Genomic DNA, 22,613 nt, shown 5'->3' with positions numbered 1-22,613 from the left:
GTATTTGATCACCTCTGTGATTTTTATTTTTTGCGCTATAAACAAAAGAAGAGCGGCAATTTTGAAAAAAAACACATTTTTTTTTTTACTTTTTGCAATAATAAATATCCCAAATTTAAAAAAAAAAAAAGAATTGATTGTATATTGATTGTATTGCGCAAAAGTTATAGCGTCTACAAAATAGAGGATAGATTTATGGCATTTTTTTTTTTACTAGTAATGGCGGCAATCTGTGTTTTTTTATCAGGACTGTGACATTGTGGCGGACAGATCGGACACTTTTGACACATTTTTGAGACCATTGACATTTCTACAGCGATCAGTGCTATAAAAATGCACTGATTACTGTATAAATGTCACTGGCAGGGAAGGGGTTAACATTAGGGGGCGATTAAGGGGTTAAATATGTTCCCTCACTGTGTGTTCTAACCGTGGAGGGATGGGACTGACTTGGGGAGGAGACCGTTCGTTGTTCCTATATACTAGGAACACACAATCTGTCTCCTCTCCCCTGACAGGACGGGGATTTGTGTGTTTACACACACAAATCCCCATCCTCGCTCTGTCAGGAGCGATCAAGGTTGCCCGGCGGAGAGCATCGGCTCCTTAGGGATGTGGCGGCGCGCGCACACCCTATACTCGTTAAAGCGCCCGCCATACAGCTATGGCGATTTGCACAGGAGTGCCATTCTGCAAGTGGTTAAAGAGCAACTGTCATCTCTGTCCCACAGCGGCTCCACCTCTGACCCTCTGTTGACTACACTAAAGGAGGTTTTTCACCTTAATGCATAGCATGCATTAAGGTGTAAAACCCTGAGGGTTTACAACCCTTTTAAGGAGGAGCTTTTACCATTTGTCAATTTCTGCACCACAAGTTAGAAAAAATGCTGTGCCTGTGGCATGTGTACAGCCCTATACAGGTATATTGTAACAACTTGGATGGCCGGGTTGCAATAAATCCACGACTCAGCCATCTGTTTTTATTGCCACCCCCAGCTGTGAAAGAGCCCTTAAAGGGTATCTATGATCAAAATGTAAAACCATGTATTCATTTTTGTTCAACCTCACATGCGTTGTCACTGATATGCAACAGATATACTGTTAGCCTCACCCTGCACAAAGATTTTCCAGCCTGCGGGGCCACAATCTAAGTGCCAAGAGACTGAGAGCGTGTACTGGGGTAAGATTCTGCTACTCCTATTAACAAACTGATAAGAGGTGCCACTAAGAGGTTGTGCATTGTATAAACTGAAGGAGGAGGGAGGGGGAAGGTCACTGCAGCTATGTCTCTGGTTCAGCACAAAAAACACAATGACAAATAAAATGTAATGGCTGAATTCTGAACAACATGGCTGCCACACACCCAGCTTGTCGTGTGCCCAGTATGCATGACCATTACAATTTCCACATTGTATTTAAATTATTTCTAGCCTAATCCAATTAATCTTGAAGTTTTTTTATTTGCTTAGTGAAAATCCCCACACGTTTCTTTGCTTGAATTCTGGGACACAGGGCGTGGCCAGCGCGGCATGTGAGCAGACACTTTTTCACAGAGCTCCTGGCTTTATCCTGCTTTGATCCGGTTACCACCCGCTTTCAGGCACCTAACACAGGGGAACAACTCCTCCACACCCTGCTGCAGTTTACTCCCGCATAGCGGTAATGACGACCCGGGGGAACCGTGGAGACGGCCCGAGGATGGATCACCAAAATGGCGCTGCCTTGGTGTCCACACAGAAGGTGCAAGGTGGAGAGAAAGAAAAACCTAAGGACGCAGTAAGTAAACAGTTGAAATTCCCCAAAGACTGTACAGCTCATCATCCCAAAGACATGCACTATTACGCCCAGAAAACGACAGAGAAATCGGGCATGGCAGGAGGGCATTCCCTGGACAACGGCACAGACTCTAATGACACTGATATGGAGGAGGGAGAGAGAGAGCAGGGGGCGGCCGCCATGTTTGACCAGGCTAATGATTGCACTGACATGGCAGAGACATCTGAAGACCCTGGTGAAGAGGGGTGAGAACAACCAACCCTGGCTCCTATTCTGAGAGCAGTCAACAAATGTACAGCCTCAGTGAACATTTTATAGGACCGGTTTGGTGGTCTAAGAGAAGATGTCAGCTTAATAGGGCAAGACATACAGAAAATAAGAGAAACTACAGGCCTCCTACGCCATACTATACCCAGCGAAACTACGAGTCACCCTGCGGGGGCAGGCCCACTTCTTTGAACACCCAGCTGAGGCCTCAGCATGGTTAGATGCTAATGAAAATGCGCTCAGACAAGCTCAGCGGCCCATGCGGATTAGGACTGAATCAGACGGATTCCAAGTGCTTTGTCTTATCCACCCCCCTCGGCCGAGGGAACTGCTGGAAACGTACAATTACTTATTTCACAACATGCGAGTTCGGAACTGAGATTATACATGCTAATGCAACTACAAATGGTCCCCTGGGAGCCCCCCGTTAGCGGCCGTGCTGATGGTTCAAGGGACCCGTTGTCCCGTAAAATTATGGAGTTCCAATTGACATCTCGGTGTCCAGGAGTACACAGAGCTTGTGCTCTAATAAGAAACAGCCCCTTGCAGGCAATTGACCCGCCACAGGTGGGAAAAGTTCACATGTTTAACGCATTGTTGTGCGTCTTATGCCATTACTTTGAAAAAACTGGTTCCAGATCAGAAGGATTTCATTGCCATATATGCAGGATTGCAGCACCCGACACTGTGAGACAGAGTCTACAGTCACAATTGAGCAATGACACTTGGATACTAGTCATGATTCACTCCCTAGGTGGGGCCGAGGAGGGAGCTGTGTCCCTTCTACAGGTTAGAAAAATGGACTGGTGACCATACAAATGACCATCAGTCCTCCTTATTAGTGAATAAGTGAAAAAATATGTGTATAGAACATGTATAATATAATGAAATACAAGTGTAAATTGATAAATAACAAGTAAATAGTCCATCAAAAATGCATTACTCATATGCAACAGTGGAAAATAAAAAGTCCATATGTAGACAATATAGATGAATCACCCAGGTGATTAATAGAAGTCAATTAAAGTCCTGCTGAATAAAGACAAAGTGCTTGGTCCACCACCACATATAGAGAGACTGGCCGCTTACCAGAAACTCATGACCCCCCACTACAGAGGGTCAGAGTAAGCTGTTTGAACTGTTACTCCGGGTCACCACCAAAAGGCCAAAAAATTGGCACTGGGATGGGACATCAGGGGCCTTGGTGTGATGATGGAGCTGTTCACACTTGTGGGAATTGGGACATCAAGCTCTCAACAGAATGGATGTGATAAAAAATAGAAAAAGCTCCAATAGTGTAAAATCGTTTGGCTTTATTGTAAAATCAAAAAAAGGAAAACACTCACATGTAGGTATTCAATGTTAAGCGCCTAGAAAAGAAGTCTGGAGCGCCGGCCGGAAGCTCACAGACAGCCCGTCCTACTGCTGTCACAGCAGCGGTGGGAGGTGACGCTAACACGTCGCTCCGCCCTACGCAGCGTTTCGTAATAGAGTTACATCGTCCAGGGGCACGGGCGGCGCGTCGCATCACCTCCCTATATAGTACAACAAATGACCTAACCAAGCCTCACTCTGAGTTCCGCTACATCGGCGGACTTCCGCAATGGGCCTGAATCACAAACATTGAATTAGCAGCTTATATATTTTTTACTGTTTATACACTTCACCTATGCGCAGTTTCTTTTCCCTTTTTTTTTTGATCCCTTTTACAGGTTCACTGCTTCCCCAATGACAACGGTGACACTCATATCTTGGAACATTTAGGGGATACATGATCCCTTGAAATGTACCATGGTCTCGTCCTTGTTGAGGAAACACTTACCTGCTATATGTGCATTACAGGAGACCCATCTCACAGCAGACTCTGTGATATGTCTGAACTTTCGGTGGGTGGGTAAAGCTTATCACTCCACTCACACCTCGTACTCTAGAGGAGTGAGTGTACTGATTCATAGCTCCATAGACTATGAGGAGATTGACTCCGAGATTGATACAGAGGGGAGATATATCTTTTTGTTACGCAGGTTGTATTCCTTCAAATGTATACTTGTCTTTGTGTATGTGCCCCCCCCCTATAACAACCAAGTTTTAAGAGCTCTACTGGAGTATCAGGTGAAATGCCCGGAGGTGCCATTATACGCCCTCAGGGATTTCAATTGCTGTATAGACCAGATATGGGATAAACATCCACAGGTGGTCGGGGGGGACGGGGGACGAATAGCGCTGCACTTAGGAAATTCATAGAAGAGGTGGGATGCCAGGACCCGTTGTTAGGTGCAGTATTTCAACTTAACTGCTTCTAGTTTATATTGCTTTGCCAAATTAGCTCTCAAAGAAGTAAGACACAGAATATAGGTTTCTGTATATCAGATCCGAGCCTTAAAGGTCCCGTACTGTCAACTGAACCTGTCGGCTCTTTTTTGGGGCTTTTTATAGACTGGTTACAGGATCGCATATTTCAGCAAATTTCCATATAAGGTAACAAGCAGTATAATTTCAACATACATGACGCTGGTCTTACACATCTGGAAAGACTTAAGCTACGTCTTACAACTGACACGCACACATTATACAGAAAAATGGCAAACAACTTAAGTAGAACTCTAATCCATTATTTCCAACCTTATCAATTTCCCCCTTTGACATCATCCCCTCCACGATTCTGGGTCCTTGCAAACAAGTGAACAGCCGATACTTCAAAGAGTGCTATCCCTGACCGCGGGTTGTCAGAGGAGGATAAGTCTTCTTTATTTACCCTCATCCCTCAAATCCATACCTGCATCTTATAAGCAAAGAGAATAGAAAAGGGGTGATGTCAAGTTACCCTTTTTGTCATTAGAGTTCCTAATACCTTTCTCTTTCCATTCTGTCTGTTCGTGCCTTAATCTTCCTATATAAGCAACAGTTTATCACAGTAAGCAGTACAAAAACTAAAATTAGAATAAGTATCGGATTGAGCATCCAATTAAAAATTGCCGTAGCAGTGGGTGATCATCCAGCAAATACTTCATACCAATGAAGTGTTGTTTCATCTCTTATTTGTGAGGATAAATGTATTAATTTCCCTTTATCTATAACCGCAGATATTAGATTATTTTGAAGGGTATGTTCTTGTGTCTCTATGTGTTTTCTAAGTATTTCGGACTCATTTAAGATTTGCCGTAAGAGCTCTAATGTTATTATAAAAGGAGTAGTATCAGTAAGATTATCTACCGTCCATTCTAGATTAAATATTCTATGTGCATCTGGTTCAAAAAGGAAAGTATCATTTTGCCATTTAAGCATTTTAACATTCTTTACACATCCTGAAAAAGGGGCCGTTTTATTTAAACTTTCCATAGTTTCCTGATCATTTGTGACTAAACAAATATGTTGTGGTCCTATCTCCATAAATCTGTTTCCTACACCTACTGGTAATCTCTGAAACTTACATATGTTAGATTGATGTTTCAATAAGCAAAGTTCATAGACTGGAGAACTTCTTCCACAGACTATTCCCTTATTAGTTTTAACACATAAACTTAGATCATGAGTCATGTTTTGTGTATCTACATAGTGTCCATAAATCTCAGAATACCAAAATTCAGGTAGATCCTTTCCTATCAGGAGTAGCATCACTATTAACTTACACATTACCTGGACCTCCTCCACTTTGTATACATCAAACCTTCCAGCACACCATCTTTCCTCACATTCAACTTCTTTTCTTGGTACTTCAAACCATGTACTTTCTAAATTTAAACCCTTGAAATAGTTCATCCAAGTGCGATAATTCCCTAATCGTAGCTCATCTCGAGCTCTATTAATTTGTATGTGATAAGATAGTGTAGAAAAAACACATTAAGTAATGTTTATGAACTCCTGATTTGCTTTCCACAACTCCAGACTAACTAGTGCTGTGTGATTAACCATAATATTGAGATATTTAGTTAATTGTACCTGACTAATTTGTGTTTCGAATGTTGTAGGTAACCATTTACTTATGATTATTAAACTATCAGCTATGTGACTTCCTGCACATTTCCACTTATTTTGTATCATTTCCATCTGTATCCCATTCATTATTCCCATTCCAGTTCCTGCAGCTCCCAGAACTGTATCATACCATTCTCGGCGATACCTACATTCTGGTAGCTGGGGAAAAGTTACATTAAATTTGATTTTTGTTTTCTGTTGTGATACCGAAACATTTATGCAAGATCTAGGAATAGGAATTAATACAGAGGATTCGAAGATGGTGGGTAGAGCGTCTTCTATCTTTATATTGAAACCATAATGTTGCCATTATATATATATCCTCCTGTTGTGTTTTCCCATTTCCTTACTGGTACAAAATACCATTCGTAGTAAGGATATTGTGTTATACTCTTATCCTGATTTACCCATCTAAGATCAGTACTATTTTCATGAACTGTTACATTGATACCCGGAGTCCATGTATAAACAAACATTTGAAAACATTCAAGCACTATTATCATAGTTAGAAGGATCTTCATTCTGTTTCTCTCGGTTCAAGACTCTTTTTGCAGTGTGATGCGTGGATCCAGGCTGCTTTTCCTTCCAATTTCACTGAAGTGGCTGTAGTCAAAAGCACTTGATAAGGACCTTCAAATCTAGGTTCCAATGTCTTTCTGGTGTGTTTCTTAACATATACATAATCTCCTGGTAGCAGTGTATGTGTACCTGCTATTGAGTTAGGGTCTGGAAGAGAAGAATACACACTTTTGTGGATCTTAGTTAGACGTTGTTGTAATTGTATCACATATGCAGTCAAACTATCACATTGCAATTGCATACTCTGTGGAAAGTATAGACCTAATCTAGGTGCATTCCCAAAAAGTATTTCATATGGGGATAATCCTGTTTTCCCTGTTGGAGTGTATCTTATGGAGAACAAAACCAAAGGCAAGCATTCTGGCCATGTCTTGTTTAACTCTTGCATAGCTTTTTGTATTTTCAACTTTATTGTCCCATTTACTCTTTCCACTGATCCTGAACTGGATGATAAGGGGTGTGGAAACTTTGTTGAACCCCTAACATGGTCATCACATTCTGCATGATTTCTCATGTAAAGTGTATCCCCCTATCTGATTCTATGGTTTCAGGAAGACCAAACCTAGGTATTAACTCAGTGATCAGTTTCTTGGCTGTGGCTTTTGCTGTAGCTGATTTTACTGGATAACTTTCGGGCCAACCTGAAAATAAATCGATACACACGAGGACAAATTAAAAGGGGCCGCTCTTAGGCATTTGTATGTAGTCAATTTGCAGTCTCTGGAAGGGGTATTGGGCCAGAACCTGGTGTTTTCGTGGGGTTTTTACTCTCTGTCCTGGGTTATTCAGGAGACAGATTTGGCAGGCTGCACAGTAGTTTCTTGCAGTACTACTGAATCCAGGGGCGAGCCATCCTTGGTTCACAATCCTATACATGGAATTGGAACTGACGTGTGTGGGTAGGTGAACTGCCGCTGCCATTGCTGGGTACAGAGAGACAGGTAGGCATACTTTGCCTCCTTCCCTCCATACATTGTCAAGGTCTGGTTCTGCTCCCATCCTGACCCACTTATCTTTCTCGCTTTCCCCTGCTTGCTCCTGTAATTTACTCAACTGCTGCCATGTTGGTTCTGGGATACTCACCTCTACCGCTGCTAAAGTTTCAGGGCTTCCTTCCCCTAGAGCTGCCTGTTTTGCAGTCAAATCTGCAAATGCATTTCCTTTTGCCTCAATTGTTTTTGCGCTCGTGTGTGCCGCTATCTTCATAATGGACACTCGTTTAACCTTTTGAAGATTGTTCAGGACTCTCTTAATCCCTTCTCCATGTTTTACAGGTGTACCTGCTGCTGTCAGATAACCTCTAGCCCTCCATATGTGGCCATAATCGTGCGCTACACCATAAGCGTAGGCAGAGTCAGTGTAAATATTCCCTTCTCGTCCTCCTAAGTATTCTAGGGCTTGTTCTAAAGCTTTTAATTCTGCTTCTTGTGCTGACATATGGGCTGGTAAGGGCTGTGTTTCAATTACCTGTGTATCAGCCACTACAGCATACCCTGTGTGATATTTACCCTTGTCATCAGCAAACCTACTACCATCTATGTACAAAGTGTGCTCAGCATTTAAAATTGGTGTATCTGTAACATGTACCTTTAAGAAAAAATGTACTCTGTCTTAATTAACACCAGATGTTCCCTCTAACTAGAATGACTCTATTGTAGGGATGTTTAACCCTTTCAACTCTGAAAATACACTATATATGAATGTAAAAAATGATGTGTAAAAAATATCTCATCTTGATATAATAAACATGTCCTGTCACATAAAAATGATATATAAAAACTGCAATATATCTGATGGATAAATTATTTCATCAGTAGTCAAAAAAAACTAAAAAGTCCATTGTTTTTAGAATGTCCTCTCTTATCAGAGGTTCTCGAGAATTTTTTTTCTTCCTCTTCTTCTTCCTTATTAGCACTATTATTCCCCCTTGCCAAATCTGGTGACTGAAGAGGCAAAAAGGTGGCTAAATTTAAAGTTGTACAGCGCTGAAAAGTGACATTTGGAGGTAAAAGTAAAGTACACTGTAACCTTAATTGCCTAGCCATTGAAATGTGTTTGGGCTGAACTTGAGACAAGATTGCATGTATATCATGTGTAGTGTGCACTACAACTGGATTGTCTAGAACAATTTCTGATGACTTATCTAAGATTATCGACACCGCTGCTACCGCCCATACACAGGACGGTGAACCTCTGGACACTGGATCTAATGCTGCTGAAAAGTAAGCATATACGGTACAATTTTCAAACAATCGTATAATGGCTGCATCAAAGCGCTAGCATGTGATATCCATTGTCTACAATATGACACAATACCTAAAAACATACGCAATTGTTTGAAATTCCGTGGGGGGTAACATTCCCTTTATCACTTGAACCCTCTCCTCAGTGAGATGTCTTGTACCCTGTGATATACAATGTCCCAAAAAAGATAACTTTTTTCTGACACACTTGCAACTTTTTCTTATTAACCTTGCAACCTTTTTCTGCCAAAAATCGCAACAAATTAAGGGTAGTATGCAGGCTTTCAGTCTTTCACTTATCTGTGGAATTGATCCTTCCATAAACTGTCTATTGAAGGCTCAGATCGTGACTGGCAGAGCCAAATCCAATCCCTCATCTGCCATCATACTTTCCATAGATAAGTAAAATTCCGATACAGTCTGTCCTGCATTTGTTTCATGGGTGATATTGACCCCCTCTCCTGTTGTTTTGCCTGACAGAAAGCTTCTAATCTAGCAATAAAAGGAGCCCTTGAGTCTATGTGTCTGACGTCCTGCCTCTAAATTGCCATCCCCCTCAGCTCAGTCTGCAGGTCGGTCATAAACTGGTTAAACAGGGTCAGAGTCATTTTATGTCTGCATAAATCCTCCCCATCCTGCCAGGTTGCTTCATGTGTATTCATTAACTGTGTCACAAATCTACAGAAAGCAGCTGGCTTTGCTATACAAACCCATCCTCTACCCTCAAGTACAGGATATATCTTGTGTAGTTTACGTTCTATGTCAGTATATGGGGGTGGGATGGTTGAACTAAGATTATTTAAAATTTCAACATTTTTTTTTTTTTTTTGTTCTTCTGTCTTTCATATCCTAACCATCACAATCTGGATTATATTTCCACCCCTCTTCTTTCGCTCTATTTGAGACTTTAATTAAGCATTGAACCTGACGCATCCATTGCTTCTCTAACACCTCTCCTTGTCTGTCCCTTTTTATTTCACTCCATACATCCGGGTCTAAACCCGCTGCTCCTTTCACCTTAAATTTACGAAGGACATCCTTTAAGTCCTATGCTTCATCTTTCCCATAGATGTTCTTAATTATCTGTGGCACCGTATAATGCACCACAATTCCCTGACGGGGTTTCGTGTTCTGCTGGCCCATTCTGACAGTCCGTGCCTAGGTAGCGTGTGGGACACTTAGTGTACAGTACTAAATACTAAAAAAGCTACACTAGTTCCTCGTTGCCTTCCTCCTAGGGTGCCAGAATACTAAAAACCTCTCCGGATGAGATTTCTGAAATCGAATTACTTTATATGCTAGCCAACTCACAAATATTATGACCAGAATGGCAGCTACAACATATACAAGCATTCCTTTAAGTGACCAGGTATCCAACTAGATCTCCGGGCTTATGGAGACCTCATTCCCCCCCCGTATCTGGGATCCCTCTCATACACTCTTATCCCTGCTTTATGGAGCAGACAGGGCTTATACTCTCAACCCCTCTATGGTTTATGAATTAAATTGAATATCAAACTTAAGCGTCAGACCCCCAAGCTCATCATGTGAGGTAAAGGCGCATTCCGTTGCTCATTGGGATGATATTCTTTCAATTCATACCAACCTTGGCAAGGCTCATTCACTTTCTCAACAAGACAGACAAGACAACAAACAACAAATAATTCCAGCAATATAAACCAAAATATGCAGTAATTCTAGACTCACCACTACAGAGGCTGGAGTTTTAAAACCAGGAGAACCGTAACTGACAGAACGGATAGGCACAAATCAGGGGAGCACAGAATATAAGAAAAATAAAGCTTTTTCTTACCTGCGCAGGTTTTCAATCTGTGGTTCCCGGAATGCCTGTCCTTTTGTTCCGTCAGTCCAATTCATCCACCTCTTGTAGTACCATCGGTGTGTCCCTGTTCGGGCGCCAGAATGTTAGGTGCAGTATTTCAACTTAACTGCTTCTAGTTTATATTGCTTTGCCAAATTAGCTCTCAAAGAAGTAAGACACAGAATATAGGTTTCTGTATATCAGATCCGAGCCTTAAAGGTCCCGTACTGTCAACTGAACCTGTCGGCTCTTTATTGGGGCTTTTTATAGACTGGTTACAGGATCGCATATTTCAGCAAATTTCCATATAAGGTAACAAGCAGTATAATTTCAACATACATGACGCTAGTCTTACACATCTGGAAAGACTTAAGCTGCGTCTTACAACTGACACGCACACATTATACAGAAAAATGGCAAACAACTTAAGTAGAACTCTACTCCATTATTTCCAACCTTATCACCGTAGAGGGCAAGGAACCCGGGAGTGAAGCAATTCTCTTGTTTCTCTAAGTGTTATTCAACACTGTCAAGGATAGACCTATGTATATGTTCTTTTGCGGCTTAACGCTACATTTCAGAGGTGCAATATGCTCTCAGGAGTGTATCGGATCACTCACCACTGATTGTGACACTGGAGGTACGACCTCACTCCACGGTAGCCAAGGCTCAGTGGAAGATGAATGCCTTTTGGTTACACCTCTTCCCTTCCCATGAGCAGACTGAATCTCAAATTATAGACTTTTGGCGTATTCACGCAGAAGGGGCGAGAGTGTACACTGCCTGGGAGGCCTTTAAGGCTGTTTTGAGAGGCAATTTTATTAGAGAAATTCAAGCCATTAAGAGGAAAACGCATGCTCAGAGGGAGGAAATAGAACAGATGGCATTAGACCTGGAAGGTAAATTCATTGCTAACCCGACAGATGGTAACAGGAAGGCGTGGCTTTCGGCTTGACCTCGGTTGTGGAGAAAAAGAGGTTCTTTGCTAGAGTGGATTTCTATGAGGAGGGTGAGCACACTGGACGTCTTTTGGCAAAGTTAGCCCACTCCCAACAAGTGTCCCCCACTATCGGGGCATTACGTACACACCTAGGTAGGGTGAGTAACTCCCCAGATCAAATTATGACAGAACTTGTGAGATTTTACTCAGAATTATATGAATCTAAACAAACATATTCGCTGGAATCTTTGAATGACTACTTAGATACTGTCCAATTGCCTAGCATGACTAGATCCTCCAGAGAGATATTAGAGGCCCCCCTGACTTTAAAAGAATTACAGTTAGCGACAGGGTCGTTTCCCAATTCTAAAGCCCCAGGAGATGACGGCTTGCCCATTGAGGTAAATAAGCAATATGAAGGGCTCATACTCCCGTGACTATTGAAAGTATTTAATGCAGCGAAAGAGAGTGGGTACCTCCCACAGTCCATGAAAAGAGCAAAAATAGTACTACTGATACTGAAGCCAAATAAGGATCCCCTTGACCCGGGTTCATACAGACCTTTTTCCCTTCTGCAGAAAGACGTAAAGATTTTGGCCAAAGTTTCGGCAATGCAGCTAAATAGAGTAATCTCCACTATAATACACTCAGACCAATCCGGGTTTATGCCCCAAAAGTCGACTGCAATTACCTGGAGGCCCTAAACTATAACAAATCCAACAAACTATACCCAACATACGTCTTTATGCAGAAGATTTGGAATAAGGTCAGGATGCTTCAAGGGGTCAATGGGTTTACCAAATATAGCCCCATATGGGGTAAACAGTACTATCAGGAAATAGTGAAACTACCATACGGATTGAAATGGAATCAATACAGGGTGACACACATGATTCATAATTTCAGGGACGGGAGATTGAGGTCCTTCTCTGAGCTCAGGGAGGTCTTTCGACTTCCTGCCTCCATGTACTTTTACTATTTGCAAATCCAGCATGCAGTCGCTGCTCAGAAGGGAACAAATCACTGGTCCTTGGACTCAACGTCAGTCTTTAACTATGTGTTTGAGGTTACCACTTACAAGGGATTTATATCCTGCTGCTACGCCATGCTCCTGAACCTCTTTCTCCGGAACGCCCCCTTGAAGGCGGTGTCTCAGTGGGAACAAGATGTCGGTATCTTTGAAGAAGAGCAGTGGGAGGAAGCCTTACAGGCGGTACCCCAGTGCTCTATGAACGTGGTACATGAACGTGTAGTGCACTACACGCCGGCTAGACTAGCCCGCATGGGTGTGAGAATGGACTCTACCTGCACTAGATGCTGTAGAGACCATGGTGATCTCATACATCTTCTATGGAGGTGCCCGAAACTGCACCTGTATTGGAAGAAGGTTATTGACACTCTCAACAGGGTTTTCCAGGTCCAGATACCATTGGACCCTAAACATTGCTTGCTAGGGATAATTGATGGCCTCCCGGTGGAGGATATCCCTAGAAAGGCTATTGCACAAGCTTTGTTTCAGGCTCGTAAATTGATTCTGAGACACTGAAAATTCACTGAACCTCCTACAGTACAGCAGGAGTGGATTACCCAAATGGGTGATACCCTCCGATTGGAAAAACGTAGGGGGACAAGTGTCAAGTTTGATAAACTGTGGGCCTCTTGGTTGGATGCCCCGGACCTAGTACCGGTAGATTTGGTGTATGACTGTTTATTCTCGTGATGGAGGGAATCTTTCTTAGTTGGATATGGAAATGTGGGCGGGGGATCTGTGGTACCTGTATAGCTCTACCTGAGGAATTTGAACGTGACTCTCACTTGAAAAGAAAAATCAGGAGGTGGTATATATGGCTCAATGAAGATATTATATTGTATTGAATCTTTTTCCTGTATGATCTACAATAATAGATGTATATACTGAATATGTTCTGGAACTGCTGGTTGTATTTCCTGTGTTCAATAAAACCCTTTTTGTTTGAGAAAAAAAAAAAATTCCGTGACACAAATTCACTTTGTTCTGTTGATAGGCACTGCTGTTTCACACATTTCACAGAGCCTGCCTTCTAAACTAGAGAGGTTCTTGGTTCTTTGAATGGTTGTCCACACAGTCGGCCTTTTTAGATGCTTTACTATAAGAGTGGTGCAATTTTTTCTTCAGCACTACCTCTCCCAACTGTGGCGTACTTGAGGCCGAGGACACAGTTGTGACTGACTCTGCCTTTGCCGGCTGCACTGATCACAACTACTCCAGTTCCATCTCAGTGGGCTCTCCATGGGCTGACTCAACTCTGCAAAGGATTGAGGAATCTGCCCACTGTTCCACCAGCCCAGACTGACTAGGAACAGGGGAACCCAGGGGGTCCGACACTGGAATCTCTTCCCAGGCTCTGTCCTCCTCCCACGGTATAGCTAGATCTCTCAGTTTCTCAGAATCTGGGAGGGTTTCAAACGGGTAAGTATCACGCTTCTCACAACACACCCAAGGAGTGATAATTGGTCTCTCATGGTTACACTGTGGGCACAACAGTACACCCGGGATTCACTAACACCATGACAGCACAAATCTGGTCCTCTGTTGGGCAGGAACCTCAGTCCACTGTCCACTGTAGTTCCCCCACCATACAGGGCTGAACCTCATCCTATGAAGCTCTTTTATCAGGGTAGTAGAAAAATGCTTTCCACTCTAACCACATGACCTGACAAACTGTCACACTACTGTGTTTTCTCCACTTCCCCTTTGACTCCACCTTTCAAGGCCCAACTGGCAAAGCTGATACATCCTCCTTTGGTGGTGACATACCCCATCCGGTTGACTAAGCCAAGTGTAAGCAGGTCCCTGGTTGGCCACCAGCAGCTGCCACAGTAGGCCAGGGCACCTCTCATCACCTTTCTGAAACAGGATCGAGATGGGGTATCAAACACTTGAATTATGGATAAATTCCTCTATCTTGGCTACTCACGTATTCCTGGCCTGAGAACCGCTCCCAAGAAAACTTGATATTTTTACTAATAAATGATTGTCCACACGGTCAGCATTTTTGAATGCTTTACTAAAATGATGTAAGAGTGGTGAAAATGTTACAAAGCGGTCCCCACATACAAAACCGTTCCAATTCTTTTTCCTTCCACCTCTCTCCACAAACTCTGGCAATTCTTGTATCAAATCAGGGGTACCGCACAGCCTTCCCAGATTAAGTCTGAAAAATAATTGTCCTTGGCTCAGACCCTCTTCGCTCAGGAGCACCCTGGGGCCTACTCATGGTATTTCTCCAAACCCTTATAGCCTCACATGTTGGTATTGCCTCCCATCCTGCAGGAGCAATATATATGCCAAAAGTTGACTCAGTCCCCCAACAGCTCTCCTGGGTAAGGCTTACACATAAAGGGCCTTTACCCCTGCCTACAAGAACTTATAAAATAAGTGTTATTACACACTTAAAGAGAAGCCCGGAGTAAAATAAAATAAAGAAATGAACGAAGGGCGGGCATGACAGGGTTAATAGTGGGGCAACAGCATGTAGGTTATTGTAAGAAAGAATTGGATTGGATACAGGGAAGATAGGGAGGAGCGGAGGTTCATGTAGGAACGTGTGGGTCTCTCCCCAGCTCATTGTAGCAGGAGGAGCGAGTATTCCCACCCTCCCTCCCTGATTTCGGTAAGTATGGTGGTTTTGTGTTAATCCACATGATTTTGCCTTCTACAGAGCAGTGGATGTCATGGCAGAGGCGAGGTGTTGGTCTTTGCGGGTGAAGGAAGAAACCCCTGGATATGGAAGAGTTCGGGACCCGTCGGTGGTATGGGTCCCTTTGGTGGTATTCCAGCTAATGGTGGTTTAGCTGGAATTTGGTTAATGGGTGCACTGTGGTCAGTGGTTTGTTGTCTCCGAGCTAGTATGTCAGCTGGAGGCCTAGTTCAATTTAACCGCTTCCTGACCAGCGCACGCCGATGTACGTCGGCAGAATGGCACGGCTGGGCAAATGGGCGTACAGGTACGTCCATTTGAATTTCCCGCCGTGTCATTGTGGGCGCCCGCGCCGGCCGGGAGCTTCGTGAGTCGGGTCGCGGGTCCCGCGGACTCGATTGCCGCGGGGATACCTGTGATCGTCTCACGGAGAGCAGGAACGGGGAGATGCTGATGTAAACAGTATCTCCCCGTTCTGCCTAGTGACAGTGTCACTCAATCTCTGCTCCCTGTCATCGGGAGCAGAGATCAGTGACGTCACACACACAGCCCAACCCCCCTACAGTTAGAAACACCTCCCTAGTACTGATTAACCCCTCCCTGCCCCCTAGTGGTTAACCCCTTCACTGCCAGTGTCATTTACACAGGAATCAATGCATTTTTATAGCACTGATTGCTGTATAAATGACAATGGTCCCAAAAATGTGTCAAAAATGTCCAATGTGTCCGCCATAATGTCGCAGTCACAATAAAAATCGCTGATCGCCGCCAAAACTAGTAGAAAAAATTATTAATAAAAATGCCATAAAACTATCCCCTATTTTGTAAACGCTATAACATTTGCGCAAACCAATCAATAAACGCTTATTGCGATTTTTTTTAAACCAAAAATATGTAGAAGAATACGTATCGGCCTAAACTGATGAAAAAAAATGTTTTTTTATATATTTTTGGGGGATATTTATTATAGCAAAAAGTAAAAAATAATGCGTTTTTTTCAAAATTGTCACTATTATTTTGTTTATAGCGCAAAAAATAAAAATCGCAGAGGTGATCAAATACCACCAAAAGAAAGCTCTATTTGTGGGAAAAAAAGGACATAAATTTTGTTTGAGAGCCACGTCGCACGACCGCGCAATTGTCCGTTAAAGCGACGCAGTGCCGAATCGCAAAAAGTGCTCTGGTCAGGAAGGGGGTAAATTCTTCCGGGGCTGAAGTGGTTAAGGTACCGCAGTGCCGGAGTGGATTGAGTGGCAAGATTGGGTTTTTTTTTCCTGCAAAGACCAACGTGAGTATTTAACTGATGGGGGTGGTTCTAACAGATGTTTATACAGTTAATGTTAATTAAATGGCTGCTATGGCCAATATTTACTCCAGCTTGGTGTGGTCTCAGTTTATGGGCAAAAGGGTTGGGGAAGTAGGAGCTGGGGGTTGGGTCTGGCAGTAGATAGTAAGCAGGGAGCATCTGTTATACAATAGTCATGAAAAAAAGGAAGAATTAATTTAGCAGCATATCTTACTTCATAATTGTTTTCTGTCCATATTTTTGTGCTGTCTTTGCATGATAATGAGTTTGGTGCTCAGCCTTGCAAGGTCTCCCTGGAGCCACCTGTGTGCACCACCATGAATCTTCGGATGCCGCTTGGTACCGTGTTCTGAGGACACATGCATTGTGGTTCTGTGCTCGAGGGATGCAAACGCATTTTGGGCAGCATGCTTGTTCTGTGCTTGGAGGACACATGAGCAGTACAGACATTACTGTGGAACTGTGTTTGGGCAAAGCAAGCACATTATGGGCAGTGCACAATGAATCATGGGACATGCATTCCCAAATATCTCAATTTCTTACATGCTTAAGGCACGCTCAACAAGTGGATGTTCAGAGAAATACTGAAGAGAAGGAAAGCATAACAGCTGAAAATTAAGTCTTTTGGGAACCTTAAATGAAAATAACACTATATTAGCCACTAGTTGGGTGGAGCTTAATGTAATTTAATGTAATGTAATGTAAGAGAATGCTGCACAAAGATTTAACACTTCTTTAAGCAGTAACCTTTTAGTAAATCTGTCTCCAAATCTGCTTCACTGATTCTGTTTAGGATGAGCTCGGGCGTGTTCGGATCTTAGTCCGAAACCACCTGAGCAATCCACCAGGAAACTACAGATTGTAAAAAATGGGGTAATTCCTCTACAAAGTTTATTAATACAGAAATAAAAAACATTCAAATTCTTGTTAAAAACAAGAAAGGTTAAGAGAAATCCTCTGCAGAACGGTATCTCCAAAATAGATCAAAATATACATAATTATAAATATCACATAACAGTTACCACCAATGTATTCAGGCCAGGCAAAAGCCCTTATGGTAGATGAGCATTTAAGTTTTAGAGAGTGGCTTAATCCACAGACAATGTCTCAATGCGCTTCACGGGAATTGAGACCTAGTTCTTCAGGAGAAGCTGCAGCTTGGGAAAGAACAGCCCTTGTGATGGATGGGATGAAAATTGGCTTCAATTGGGTCAGGGTTACTGCAGGTCAGGCTGGATGGCTCCTCTGAGGCAAGTCTCTGGTACCTCCCCCTGAATCTAGAAGTTTGGAGAAGCAGCCCTCAAATATGGTGAAGCCATGCCAGCAGGGTAGTTGTGTGAAAGATGGAGTGCTGAGGAGGATGTTGGTGGCCTCCTGCAGACAGCAGAGCTGGGAGTAGTTCTACAGGGGAGAGGAGTCACTCCTGTATGCAGTTTACAGCATACAGTGCTATTTTCTAAAGGGGACTGAGAGTTCCTAGTCCTCAAGGAACTTTTGGTTTTGATCACTAAAGACTGACGGAGTCCAGGAAGAAGAACAGGCAAGGATTTTGTACATAGGAAGGAAGTTGTCCCCATTTATTGTTTCAGTCAAGTTGGGCATCCCATAACCCCCTTTTTCCCATCCAAGGTATTACCTCTAATAAAACAACAAAATATGGTCTTACTGTTAGAGAAATTATACTTTAAATGTCAGTTATGAAAGACGCCATTTTGTTTATCATGGCCTAGAAATAAACTATAGATAATATGGAGTCAGCAATATATATATACTCAGCAATATAATATGCTTAGATGTGCAGTTTTGCATATATCCTGTATTTTTGTGTTGACTTGGGGAGTTTTCAAGTCAGTATCCTGTAACCATTGTTAGATGAAGATAACAGCCTGTAACAGCATAGGTGTGCGCAGCCTACTGCATTAGGGTGTGCACCCCCTAGCTCAAATGTGCATATATATATATATATATATATATATATATATATATATATATATATATATATACACACCCATGATGTCTCACTTTTGAGACAGAGAAAGGGACTGAGGACAGAGATTCCCCAGTCCCTTCCTCTGCAGTCCCAGCTGCACACAGTGAATGAATGGGAAGTGTTCTGTGCTGAGTGGCTTCCTATTCATTCACCAACTGAAGCATAGCAAACAGTTTACTATGCTTCAGTTATGAATAAACACAATGAGTAATTGGTATTGAATAAAAAAAGAGGAACACGGACAGTTGGGGCGATGGCATATACTGGCACAGATCCACTGTATTTTCCTCCTCCAGCTGCTGAATGCCGGCAGGGGGGAGAAAAGAAGAAGCTGACTTTCAGTGGCTACAGGAGGAAAATACAGACCAGATACAGTAAGTGTTGCCCTACCATTGCTTCTCCTGTCCAGGTTCCGGGTGTCGGCAAGGAAGGATTATGGTCTACCCATCACGTGCCAATCAGTACAGGCACCTGTACCAGTTGTCAACCCCCGGATTAGGGTGTGCCCAGGCACACCTGGCACATCCCCTGCGCACGCCTATGTGTAACAGACACTTCCACCTTTCCTGTTACGTCCAGAATAAAGTTGAAAATACATGAGACTGGGCATGTTTTAAGACAGGAAAGGGGGGTGTCCAGGGCTTATAAAAAAGACATGTACCACAGTATTTTCCTTAGAAATTATGATGGCTGCATGAACATGTAATTCATTTCTCTTGCATATGCAATAAATATTACCTTGATGCCCGAGGACGGTCTGAGACGGTGAATTATTTCCCTAACAATTTGGTCTTTCGAGCCGGGAGTCCAATTTCCCCGAGATGCACTGGCCAACAGTGACCGATGACCATACGGCAAAAGTCCTCCATCTCAAATTAGATGTTAAAAAGAGGCCGGTCCGTTGAACTAGTGCCTCCCGGGCAGCGACTTACCGGATCAGCACAAGAGACCGCTCTTGGGACAAGGTAAGATTTTTATTTTTATTTTATTATTAACCTTTTGTGTTAGACTTGATTAGGAATTTGATGAATAAGGGATTTGAATATATACATACAATATAGAGATTGATCGAATGTTTATCTGTTTCTGTCCTATCTGCTTTACTCTTGTTGAGGGGAAATAAGTGGTCACGTATTCCCCGTATAGATCCGTCTGTGGCCATCCTTGATGGGCAGACCTAGTGACTAGCCCGCGTTTTGGGAAGACGCGCTCAGGGCGACCTGGCGGCAGTCGAGCACTGCGGGTGTTCTCTCTTGTGTGTTTTGATCGAATGTTTATCTGTTTCTGTCCTATCTGCTTACTCTTGTTGAGGGGAAATAAGTGGTCACGTATTCCCCGTATAGATCCGTCTGTGGCCATCCTGGATGGGCAGACCTAGTGACTAGCCCGCGTTTTGAGAAGACGCGCTCAGGGCGACCTGGCGGCAGTCGAGCACTGCGGGTGTTCTCTCTTGTGTGTTCTTGTTTGTTTCTTCTGGTTAATAGTCATTTGATATAGGGGTATGGTCTCATACTAATATCCGGGTGCAGATAAAGGAAATTTGTCGATTGGATCTTAGATCCAGACAGCCTTGTAAACTGCAGAAAATCCCTTGGGGACACATAAATACTCCTAGATCAAAACCTAAAGAACCCCCTGTTGATACAAGGGTGTGGCCTGATAGCTTTCTAGGCATATAAATACCCTTGGATCAAAAATACTTCCAGATAAAGAACCCCCCGTTGATACAAGGGTGTGGCCTGATAGATTTCTAGGCATATAAATACCCTTGGATCAAAAATACTTCCAGATAAAGAACCCCCCCCCCCTCCGTTGATACAAGGGTGTGGCCTGATAGATTTCCAGGTAACAAACAGAGGACATTTGGCGGACCGCAGTGTTCATGCCAGCCTCATATGTTGTATTAATCCTGAGCAGGCACATAAATACCCTTGGATCAATGACTGAAATATTAAATGTTTTAATAGGATGAAAGAACAGTCGGGAGAATTCAGTCTCCTCGTAATTCTGTAAATGCTCTCTACAAGTTAGTGAAGTATTAAGTAATGATAAAAGAACAGTCAGAGAATTACAGAATTACGAGGAGACTGAATTCTCCCAAGACACCAGTGTTTTAGCAATACACAAGATCAGTAATCTAGAAGTGATATATCACGACTAGAAAGTCTGTGAGTGACTGCAAGTGATAAGATACTGTGTGCGTGTGTTGTGTCATTGTGAGAAGACATTAACAAAAAAAAAAAAAGAGAGCTCCGTGTGCACGATAAACAAAATGGGTATGATCCATGGAAAATCTGTTGGTATGAATGAGGATGCTAAGTATATGTGTAGTCTAGACAAAGAGAATGTGAAATTTCTTAAAATGTGGAAAACAAAGTATGATTTTGATGCATCTTTAAATAAGGATTGTTGTGTAAAACTGTGTAGAAAGCTTAAAAATGATGCCGGCACGAAAATAAGGAAACAGAAGAAATTAGGTCTTCCACAGGCAAAGAAATGGCTTGAGGAGGCTAACCGTAGGTTAAATTCAGAAAACCATAAAAAGACTATGTTTTTGGACAAAGAGGAGGACAATAATATGACCATCCTCCGAAATTTAGTCCAGCAAGTATTGACTGAACAAAATGTAACAAACCAAATGCACCCGACAGCCCCCGCACATACTTTGGAGACCTCTCCAACCTCACTGACAGTTGCTGCTCCCCCTCCGACTTCAACACCCGCTCCCAATTCCCTATATCCTATTGCAGACCTGCAGTCCCCACCACCATATGGGACAGAGGCATGCAATAAGTCACCCCCATTGACCTCTCGACTATCGACGAATAACCCTTTTTCCATGCAACCTGACTCTCCACTGTTTGTTGTTCCTCCGTGGTCACCTGGGTCACCCGCAGATGCAACCGATTCTCCTATGGCTGCAGCTAAACCCCCTCTCAAGATGACCCTTGCTGTCCAGAGGAGTCCACAAGGGACGCCCCTTACAGCAACGGTTACAAAATTTCTTGGCGACCTGGTGAACAAATTGATAACCCCCACAGCAGGGGAACAAACAGAATGTGGAGAGGAAGAATTTCCACTAATTGAAGTTCCCAACCCTAGGGCAGGACAAAATGTAGGAGGTATAGTAGTCCCCAACACTATGATGGTCTATCGTCCCTGGACCCCTGAGGATGTTAAAAAAGCTACTGAAGGGATACCACATCCCAAGGTCAACATAGCTCAATTCAGAGATGGTATCATGGGAATGATTGCTAGCTATCATCTCAATGGGAGGGAAATAGAGCAGGTCATCAGACAGATCCTGGGTCCCGCCCAGAGAGTTAAAACAAAACGGGTAAAATAGATGTGTTGAATATGTCATCCATTAAAAGATGTTAGAATATATATATATAGCATACTGCTTATACAAGATTAAAACAAAAGACCAAAAACTACAATCAACATAATGATGATGGCCCGTGCTGCCATACGAACTGTAACTGGTGGAAACAGATCATAACAGGAAAGACATATAGATAGTCCAGCGCTCAGGCTATAATTGAAAAGCAAAATGCAGCAAACATAAAAGTTTTTGGTTGATTTAATAAACCAGTGGTGAGTCGGTAATACACAGTGGTCTAAAATGCCAATCATAACTGTGAAAAGACCAGGTACAAAGGGTCTGTTATCAAAGCAAACACATTGTGATAAAAAAAGGGACACAATAAAACAAAGTTAAAAATCACATTCTCTTAATAATAAATAGTCAAATCAACATCAATAAGGAGACAGAAGCATGGAACAGCAGGAGGCTAACACAGGAGATCCATCCATTGGGAGTATGCAGAAACCACTGAGTGAGATATGAAGGCAAACACTTGGGCTCAAGGCAGGTGACAAAGGGCAAGGTGATGGGGGTATGCCAGAAGTACTCACAGCCAAGTAGAAGAGCTCAGAGTTGCCTCATACGGTGAAGAGGTTGGCGCCATGTAGATGTATTCACAGGCTGAGATGGATGTGGGATGGCCGCGGTGTGGAGATGTGAAGCTCCGC

General features: G+C 42.9%; 1 protein-coding gene across 3 annotated transcripts in view; it reads left to right on the top strand.

The window, feature by feature from the left end:
* LOC141148856 (histone lysine acetyltransferase CREBBP-like) overlaps positions 1-22,613 on the top strand; it is a 275,728-nt gene that overhangs the window by 574 nt on the left and 252,541 nt on the right. The window lies entirely within an intron of this gene.

This window comes from Aquarana catesbeiana, linkage group LG06 (assembly GCF_042186555.1).
Source record: "Aquarana catesbeiana isolate 2022-GZ linkage group LG06, ASM4218655v1, whole genome shotgun sequence".
Taxonomy (NCBI): domain Eukaryota; kingdom Metazoa; phylum Chordata; class Amphibia; order Anura; family Ranidae; genus Aquarana; species Aquarana catesbeiana.
Note: the sequence above shows the minus strand (reverse complement) of the source record. Positions and strands in the feature narration are given on the sequence as shown.